At 49.5% G+C, this 10,182-nt stretch overlaps 1 protein-coding gene across 11 annotated transcripts in view; it reads right to left on the bottom strand.

Moving 5' to 3' along the window:
* Window positions 1–10,182, bottom strand: part of AGAP1 (ArfGAP with GTPase domain, ankyrin repeat and PH domain 1) — a 546,965-nt gene that overhangs the window by 384,272 nt on the left and 152,511 nt on the right. For 5 of the 11 annotated variants that reach the window (XM_034655448.1, XM_034655450.1, XM_034655454.1 and 2 more), the window contains exon 2: window positions 9,756–10,179. The exons of 4 other annotated variants lie outside the window; for them this stretch is intronic. The gene's annotated coding sequence lies outside the window, so the exon portion shown is untranslated. Of the gene's footprint in view, window positions 1–9,755; window positions 10,180–10,182 lie in introns of those variants that run through there. 2 more of the 11 variants (XM_034655449.1, XM_034655458.1) reach the window with 2 other exon arrangements.

Raw genomic sequence — 10,182 nt, 5'->3', positions numbered from 1 at the left:
GAACTGGAAACAGCTCCCTCCCTCCACCTGTGGGGAGACCCAGGAACAGTCGTGGTCAGTGTAAAAGGAGCAGAAACTCTCAAACAGGCAGTGGACTGAGCAGCTGAGAGGAGAAGGTAACTGTGGCCAGCGAGTCCTGAGCCCCAGCCGTGGGTGCTGGTCACATCACCTGGTGCCACGGCTCCGAGTCAGCCTGGCATACAGACGGGCAGTGCGACCAGGGTGACGCAGTCAGTGATGGAGTAGGACTCCGAGCAGAGCCTCTGGGGGCCCGCAGCCTCTCTTCCCACTAGCCCATCCTTTTCTGGTGAGGCCTGAAGGGGGGACACTCCGCAGAAGAACTGTCAGAACAAACCCTCCCGAAGAGGTGAGGACAGGTGCCTGCACGCTACCGAAGCCACACTGTGAGCATCAGAACCAGTCAAAATATACATCACCTGCTGCCACACAAAGATAAGGCCTTGGAAAGGCCAGACTTCTGCCCTCAGTGCCTCTCTGAGGACCTGAAGAGGTCACCTGGGTCTCCCTGCCCCAGCCCACAGAGGGCCAGGAAACAGGCATGAGGACAGGCAGCCATCACTACCCAAGACTGGTCCCCATGAACAGGCCCAAGGGCACCTCATAAGCTGCAGCTTCCAGAGCGGCTCCCGGACCCCTGATGCTCTGCACACTGGCATTCACACTCAGACCCCTGCTCTATCACACCACCTCCGGGCTCAGGCCCCACACTACCCCCACAGCCACACCAAAGCCTGAACTGCTGCCCAAAGCTGCCCAGTTCCTTAATATTTGAGCCCCTGTCCACTGACAATGCACGTTGCACATATCCTCAATCTTATGCACGTATCTCTTTACCACCCTTCAGTCTTAAAGGGTNCTCAATCTTATGCACGTATCTCTTTACCACCCTTCAGTCTTAAAGGGTGAGGGTCCCTACAAGGAAGCCCAGCCATGGAGTCCACTCTCATCTCTTACGTTTCAACCCAAAGGGCCTCTTACGAGAGTTTCTTGCCGGCCCTAGTGATGAGCGTGTTTTACATTATAGTGAACGGTCAAGCTCGGTGCTTTTATCCGAAGCAGTAATGCCGTACTGACGGTCTGTGATGCATGAGGCTGCGAAAACGAATGTGTTCTGTTCAGTAGAGACAGTGCTCGCTAGCGATGTGCGGTCCAAAACCCTCTCAGATGCAGGCCAGCAGCGGTTCCCAGGCAGCCAGCGATCACGGGGTCAACAACCGATACGCTCACAACCATTCTGTGTCCGCGGACGTTGTGTCTGTCGCTCTCAGTACAGCGTTCGACACATTACATGAGAAGGCACTTTATCACAAAATGGGCTTTGTGTCCGGCGATTCTGCCCAAGTGCAGCCTAATGGAAGTGTTCTGAGCGCAATGAAGGTGGGCTAGGCTAAGCTCCCACGTTCAGTAAGTTCGATCTGTGAATGCATTTTCGACCTACAATGTTTTCAACTTACAATGGGTTTATCAGCACCTGACCCCATCGTTAAGCCCACGGAGGATCTGTCCATAAAAAGAGGGTCAGAGCGCCGGCATGAGAGCAACGCGGGTCCAACGACACCACTTGGGCGGGTCATTACATGGAAACCTAAACATCATGACATGGGGTGCTCCAATGCTCCAGGGTATCCCTACTACCAACTACCTCACTGAACAAATTAATAAATACATCACACCAGTGCTCATTCCTGTGAAGGCTGCAAGTCACCGCCAAGAGGACGATCAGTCACTAACATGGGAAGGGGGCTTCTCCTTCAGGGACGCAGGGTCCTCTGCTCTGCAGCCGAGGCTCTCCGGCTGCCGTCCCTCCAGGAGGAAGTGGGAGCAGGGATCAGGGAAGGCACTGCTAGGAACAGCTTTCTGAAATCAACACATCCTCGGTTTGGATCAGGAAAGACGTGAATCCATATGCTGCGCAGAACAGTTCATCTTCTAGTGACATGAATAAAGAGAGGGGGAGGGGGAGAGGACAGCAAAGACAAGAGGACTGCTCTCCTGGCTTATAATTTGAAGATACAATGGTCAGTAATTTAAAAAGCAGCAGTTAAAACTGCAGATCATGAGAAATATAGGGTGACATACTGAAAACAAACTACAAGGTCGATTTATACTTGCCATAGCTTGGGGAGGGCATTTGTCCCACCTGGGCAAATGCCCAACTCGCAGCACACATAAATCCAGGCATATCCACGTATTCAGTATTTTCTATCCCCGGGTCTTCTGCAAAATTTCTCAGATGCAATAACTGTAACGCGAAGCCAACACCGTTAAGCTACACGGCTTACTGCGTGCTTTCACACTCACCCCTGGCCTTCCTGAGATCAGCCAGGTGGGGAGCGAACCCCTTGCTTCTATGCGTGAGGCAGACGGCGCTCAGGGCAGTAACGCTGACGCGTCGGGGCATGGCGCTAGCCTGAGTATTGCAGCCAAGACGAAACCTAGCCCACCGACTCGACACTCCGCTTCCTCTACATGGCAACTTAAAATCTCCCACGATACACAGAACGTTCCTTCCTGCCACCGGTCATGGTACACTCACACACCTGAGTCAGGGCACCAAGAGGACGCGAGCAAGAAGGAAACGGCGTGACGTCATGCTCAGACGACCCCCACCGCCCCGGTGCCAAAAGACAAATGGCATCCGTACCCTCCAGTGGCTCAATGGGCGGAACAGGAGCCCGGGAAGCACTAGTTGGAGGGGGTTGTGGGGGGGCAGCTGCTGGGGAGACAGCGGAGTTGCGGGGGGCAGACTATTTCTGGCTGGCAGGCGGAACTCTTACCCTCAGACGAGCCAGCAGAACAAAGCAGGAGCCACACTGGGGGCCAGGTAGTGGCCAGGCAAGAGGACAAAGAAAATGCAGACAAATCTCCCTTTGAGTTTGGGAGAAAGCCACTTTCTGAGAGAACACCAGGTACAAAATGATCAAAATCCTAGATCCTGAAGGGAACTTTTGACCTTAAAACTGGGAGGAGGCTTTAAGAGCATCAATTCTAAGCCCCCAGACAACACAGCACCCCTTCCAGCACTCCCTGACTGGCCTAGGCTTGGACACCTCCAGTGACGGGAACTTTCCACATAAGAAGAAGGCCTGTTCCACAGTGTGAGGGCTTCTGAGAAGTGACTGCCTATTTTTGAGGCAAAATCTCTTTCCCTATGAGTTTCCCTCATCGGTGCTAACTGCTGGGTCCTTCTTATGTCTGCTTCTCAAATACTGGCAGACAAGTCTCCACGCTCCCGGGCTTCTCTTTCAAGCTAAAAATCTCCAGCGTCTTCAATGAACTCGGCTTCCAGAATCTTCCACGAACCAGATCAAGAAACCAGACTGGCACCTACTCTTGAATGCAAGAGCGAGGAGACTCTCAGAAGGCGGGGACTCTAGTTTGGGAACTAAACCAATCAGAAGAACAAGCTCCAAGTACCTGGGAGCTACGGAAGAGCTCGCTGCAAGGCGTGGAAGGAGACAGAAACAGCCTTGCCCTGGGTCTCCCACACCATAGGAAGCGGAACATAAGCTGCAGGAAAGCAAGTCACAGGTAAGCACCCAGAATCCTGTTTCACCCACATCACAGACCAGCTGGTGTTTGGCTGTTCTACAGCCCTTGCTAAGCGAGCGGGAAGGTACAGACTGCATAAATACCCACTGTTCCCCACCCCATCAACTGAAGAAGTGGGGTGTGAGCGATTCTGATCCGGGGTGGGAACCGGAGAGAGCGCGAGCTGCCCCAGAAAGGCTCGTGGCATTGCCCACGGGCTCCCCTCTCTGGAGTCAGTCAGCAGGGCCTCTGAAACAGCCCAGGCGATGGCAGGCACAGAGGAAGCACAAGACCCCCTTTGACGACCATCTCCAACAAGTGAGCATCCACTCAAGCGAATGTGTGTCCCCCGGTACTCAAAGACAATCCACTGAATACAGGGAGCAGTCCTGCGTGCACCCCGAAACGCCGGGCTCACTGCGTCATGCAAAGTCTTGGACCTACTATCACACCAGAAATAGATTCAGCACTTGGTATGGCCCCCAACAAAGGACTGTGTAGGGAAGTGACCCTCACTTTCCCTTTCACTCCTGCCAACCCAAACGCACCTCTTAAAATTATCTGCATTTTTAGATAAGGACAAGCCAAAGGATCCCTTTGCAAGGCTCCCGCTGGGGCAGCGTGGTAAGGAACCGTGAGCAGCAACCCAGGAAAGCTGGTTTCTCCATAAGCTCTCAGTCTTGAGATTCATCAGTGACGTTAGGATGAAAAACCAACTACGAAAACGTAAATAACAAAGGATTATGAGGAAACCAACCAAATGAATGGACAGAGACTAACGTATGTTTAATTATAGAGGCATCCACGTTAATTCTCACTTAACAGGAGAAAAGAGAACCAATCTGAATGCCTCTGTCAATAGAAAAACGTAAAAAGAAACAGAATTTCGAGGGCCGCCACCTACACACAAGTAAACATCAACACCACAGCTGTCTCAGATTTGAACTGAACAAAATCCAGACCAAAACTATGGCAGGCAGATGGGACTTCTCTCAAAATGATGCAAAGACAATAATCTCCCTTCTTTTTGCTAATCTGTTGACCTTAATCCCAACTGTGTTCATCACCTGGGACAGAACTGCAGCTGTAAGTACTTTCTCTCAACCACGGTCCTTAATAAATAAAACCTTTACTCTTCTTCATTAATTACTCATTGTGACATTTTAAATTAATGATTGTTTCAAATCATTACAGAGAAAAATAACAGCCTAAAGGAGATTTCCAATCAAAAACAAGTAACAACGCTAAAAACAAAACACAACACAACAAACCAAACTCATTGTGGAAGCTGCAACGTCCTTTCTTGTGTTTGACGTTGGGGCTAATCATACAGATTTGAGGAACAGGAATGACTCCTCCCAAGCAGCTTGCAGGTGTAGGATCCTTTCCTGTTGTTAAACTCCTTGTGATCCTGCAACACCCAAATCATTTGATCCCTCTGGAGGGCCTTCACTAACTCCTCCTCTTCCTCAAGGACATTTGTTCCCCCTTTTCTGTGTCCCCCAGTCCTCTCATGAATTCCTCCCACAAACATTTATTTATTAAAAGTCCAAGAGCCAAGCACAGTACTCTTAACTCTGCAGTACGAAGAGGAATAAGACAGGCTTCACGCCCAGGAGGAAGAAGTGGCAGGTATGTAAACAAGGTTATTGTTACACACTGGGATCAGCAGTGCTCTAACGGAGGTATGCTGTGCAGAGAAGTACACTCGTGCCTCCCCCTAAGCATCCCATGAAGCTGTGATTCCTTGGAACTTCTCCATCCCCCAACAGACTAGTGGGCCTCCAAAGACAGAACGATTCCATAGTTAGCTCTAGCTCCCTGCTCCTGCTCAGAAGACACCACAGAAACTCAATAAATACCAGCCAACTAAGTACTCTCAGTGCTTTACAGTTGAGTCTTATGCTTCCAAACAAAACGTATCTGTTAATTGTATAACCAACCAGATTTTGCTGCAATGGGCCGACTGATGTTAAACTGTCAAGACCTTTGGCAGATGGACTTTCGAACATTCCAGGCCCAGGCTGACATAAAGAAAGGCGCTAACAGGTGAGTATGCCGATACAGGGGGGGCTCCACATTGAGAAAATTCATGCAGCAAAACACAGTCCAAGCCTCCAGTGCCTGCCTAGAGCGTCCCTGGCTGACCTTCGTCGGGGCAGCTCTGCCCAGAGCCCAAGTGGTATGCTCTGTTCTCCAGGAAAGCAATTCGACCTTATAACAAAACAACAAAGGTTTTCCTAAATTACTATCTAGAGTCATTTATAAAAAGCATGTGATTTCCCAAATAGGGAGTACATAATTAGTTTAAAATGTTTCAAATGAGAAACTCTGAATTATATCGTTTCTTTAAAACCACGTATGTCTTTTCAGCAACAAATCAAGTTTAAAAATAAAAANAGCTCTGTTCTCCAGGAAAGCAATTCGACCTTATAACAAAACAACAAAGGTTTTCCTAAATTACTATCTAGAGTCATTTATAAAAAGCATGTGATTTCCCAAATAGGGAGTACATAATTAGTTTAAAATGTTTCAAATGAGAAACTCTGAATTATATGGTTTCTTTAAAACCACGTATGTCTTTTCAGCAACAAATCAAGTTTAAAAATAAAAGTGTACCGAATTATTTCAATAATTTTATTTCATTTAATTACTGCTTCCTCTCTTTCTCCGCTAAAGGTTTTTTTTTTTAACTATAAAACAGTCTACCAAGCTGCACAAGTTGAGTGATACAAATCAAGGGAATCAGAAATTAAAGAACAAAGCCACACATAAAAACGTGTTGTCAAAAAGCAGCTGTAAATTACTAATTTGAAAAGCTGAGCTCAGGGCTATCCATGAATCACTGTATTGCTGTCATCAATCCTCACAGACAGCGACAGAACACCCCAAAGACACCTGCAGCCCAGCGTGGGCACTCCTAGAGCTTGCTCCAGGGAGGACTGGGACGCAGACAGCACGCGCCAGGAAGGGACACCCTACAGTGTAATTCGTCACTTATTATGCAATCTTTTTTTGCATTAAATTATACTGTGTCGACAGACTCTACCCTGGTAGGTGAGTGTCAGGTAATAGGAAACTGCCCTTGACCTGACACAGGGCCGCCCTGAAACGTTCTGGGCTCCTGATGGTTATGACCCTGAGAGAGAGGAATTGGCCACGGGTCTCTGGGAGGCGAGTGTGTAACAGTCGGAGGAAGAGGAAAAGCCTTAATAGGGATTAAAAAGTACACGGGAACCATCCTGCAGAAGCAGGTGCTTCGATCCTTCCATCCTAATGCCTTAAGAATACAGGAAAACCATACACACATCATGTGTGAGACGGTGTGTGTTTCCAAAGAAGACGATCTTCCTTCCCTAGCACGGGTACCTTGTCTACGACGAAGCATGTCATTCTAAGAAGCTAAGTAAACCATCTAATACTTTGTCTTTTATTTTCCCGGAGCCAACTGACAACTTAATAGCTGAAAGAGTCTAACAAAAGGAAAACCAGCCCAATAACAAGGATCCTCTACTATCCTTTCTACTTTAAAGAACTTCAAATTTTAAACCACTGTGGTCCAAGATTTAAAGAAAGCTAGAGATGGTGTTCGTAATGCATACTGCATTTCAGTTCCAGAAAAGTTTATCCATAGCTCTGAAATCCAAAAAGGGCTGGAGATGGAAGCTTTATTCACAAATGCTTAGCAGACTCTTAATGGCAAAACATTTATCACACTGAATGGGAGTATCTCGGGCTCTGCTGCACGTCGTGAGTGTCTGAATGCAGGACGCTGCCCCACTGTGCATGCAGTGTCCTGTAACACACAGCATTTCACCTTCCTAAAATCCAAATTTTCTAAGTCTTGCAAGCCTCCCTGGCCCCATGGTTTAGGTGAGGCTTTTTGGACCTGTGCGCTATGGACACTTACAGGGAAATTGAGCCTGGGTTCCACCGCAACAGAATGTTACCTCAGAGCATTTTACCTTAAATTCAAAACCTCATTTAAATAACACCTAATTCTGAACAATTTACATCAGAGGAAGCAAATATGTAGAAAGCAGAACCGCATAATAAAGGGGCTGCACGTTTACCCTAAGAGCCACTGACCTTACCAAATCTGGAGAACACAGACACTGCTCCAGGCCTTTTAGCCAAAGGCAGGTGAGAACTGTGGCTTTTTCTGTGATTACCTTGAACTTGAGAGTCCAGTGAGATCCTGTAATTCAGACTGTGTGTGCTGTAACCCAGCTCATTCACAGTCCGTTTTCCAAACAACCCACAATGCTAGCTAGTGTTATGACTCAGAGCAAAGTAATTTCACCCTGAGAACGGTTGGCCACGAGAAACAAACCAACCAACCAAGCATTATCATAATTAGTACTGTTATAATCTTACACTGCCCTAGAGGGGAAACATTGCAACACACTTTACACCTCTACTTTTCAAACGCATCAATCCATCTGACCGGATCACCAATACCCAAACCCCAATACTTTTAACTTGTATCAATAGGTACCACAATGAAATGCGTTCATTCTAAACATGTGTGTGCATTTCTACTCCCCTCCCCCCCAACTATGGGTACTTACTTGTCTGGAACCCAGGCAGCTAATTACTATTTTCACCAAAACCAGGGAAACAAAGATTCAAGCCTGCTATTATAGGTAGAACTGGACCCTGCCGATTTGAACCTCCACTGAACATAAGTGAGGGCAAAGCAACTTTACAACAACCAACTTTAACAAAATAACTCACATCATTTTTTTAGTATCTTAAGAGCGTGCAGGAAGGGATGGGATAATGGCTGGAGTCAAACACAGTCCCTTCTAAAACATTCCAGGGCAGGTTAGCTAGAAGATGTGCACAGCGAGTTCAACTAATGCAAATCTGGCAACAGGTAACTTTATATTACAACCTCACCTATTAAAAAAAAAAAAAAAAAAAAACACGAGATCTCATTCTGAGGATCATTAGAAGCACGTTTCAACATGATAGCACCGAACTTCAGTTTCCCTTAAAAATACTTCAGGGAGGACGGTGAGGTCTTCGCACTGGCTGTTAGCACACATACCCTAGGCACTCTGCTGACCCGTGAAGTCCACTAGGGAGGAATACTCTCTCCAGGGCCGCTGAGTTACCAGCTGAAAACCTCTAATTAAAAGCCCACACTGCAGTGCCTCAACCACGTCAGCTCTACCAGCAGCAGGGTTGGATAATCAGGAAAAAGGATGTTACTAACGATTTCTTGGTGGTGAAATGCATGGGGACAGTATTTTTAGCCATCCCCTCCACCCCAACACGAGCAGGGTGTAACAATCCAGCCCCTCCACTCACCCCCCCTTCCCTTTATGGTGATGACCCTGCATGGGGAGAGAAGGGGATCTGTGTTTTGCAACTTCTGGAGTAGTTTGACCTCCAAACACCACCAGATTACCTAATTCTTGCAAGAGAATATTGTCACATCTGTCTCCAAAACCTTCCCTGTGAGGTCCCTGTTGGAGGGCACAAGACAACAGAGAAGCAAAGTTTCAGAATAGGCTGTGGGGTTGTGATTTTCCTCCCCCTATAGAATACATCACTAGCAAACAGAATCCTGTCCCAGACTTGCTCGCCTGTTGTGATTCCAGAGAATGTGGGGGACAGGCCTGTCTCCCTGACCACTGGGATGAAGCATCTTTAGCAGGAACTCAATAGGTGAGAGCTGCCAAATCAGGGAGGCCACACCACAGCACTCCCAGATGGCAGCACCTACAGGGAGACCAGGCTCGGGGTGGAGGAAGAAATGAACCACGATGAACGCCGCTGCTTCTGGCCAGGCAGCACCACCTGTGCGGCAGCCCACAGGTATCCCAGTCTGCAAACGCACAGCGGGACAGCGAGCTCATAGCTCTGCTTAAGGAGAAGGCTGAGCCAGCACCCGCCATAGAAACACGCTGCTGGGCAAGGTGATCTCTCCCCAGACTGGCTCACTCACAGTGGCTGAGGAGAGAGACTCTTAATGGCATCACCAGATACAGCTGGAGGCAGGGGCAACCAGGAACTTCCCGACCGCAGCAGCGGTGTTACTGGGGCAAACACGCAGTAAGCGAGAGCTCACATCTGGCGTGGCCACCTGCCGGCTGGTGGCCCCGGCAGGCCGGTCCCTTGGCTACTCCCCAATCCTAGCGTACTCTGCTAAGCAGGCCGCTGCGGAACCAGGCAGTTCCCACCACTGCCCTCACCTCCCTGGCCGCGCTGCCCACCTCTGCGCGGAGACCCGTCGATGCTCTCGGCGCTGGACGAGTGCGCGTCGACTGGGGCTCGCCGCAGGCTGCTAAAGTAGCCGCGGGGCCGCGAGGCGCCGCTCCGGGGAGAGGGACCGCCGCCGCCTGGCGCGCCATCCTTGCGCGCGAAGATGCCGCTGAAGAAGCGCAGCAGCCGGTGCTCCGAAGCGGCGCCGGGGCCCGCGGCCGCCGCCCGCGCGCGCTCCAGCCGCTGCAGGTCGCTGTTGTCCAGCGTGCGGTTTTTGCTCTTGCTGCGCTCCCAGCGCTCCAAGTCCGAGAGCGCATCGTTCTTGCTGAGCACCTCGCCCACGTCCAGGGTGTTGCGCTTCTCCGAGACGGGTTGAACCGGGGCCGCGGGCTCTACCGCGGCCCCGGGGTCCGCCTC

The sequence above is a fragment of the Ailuropoda melanoleuca genome, chromosome 2 (genome assembly GCF_002007445.2).
Source record: "Ailuropoda melanoleuca isolate Jingjing chromosome 2, ASM200744v2, whole genome shotgun sequence".
NCBI classification, from domain to species: domain Eukaryota; kingdom Metazoa; phylum Chordata; class Mammalia; order Carnivora; family Ursidae; genus Ailuropoda; species Ailuropoda melanoleuca.
The sequence above is the reverse complement of the archived record's forward strand: the minus strand, read 5'-3'. Positions and strand labels throughout refer to the sequence as shown.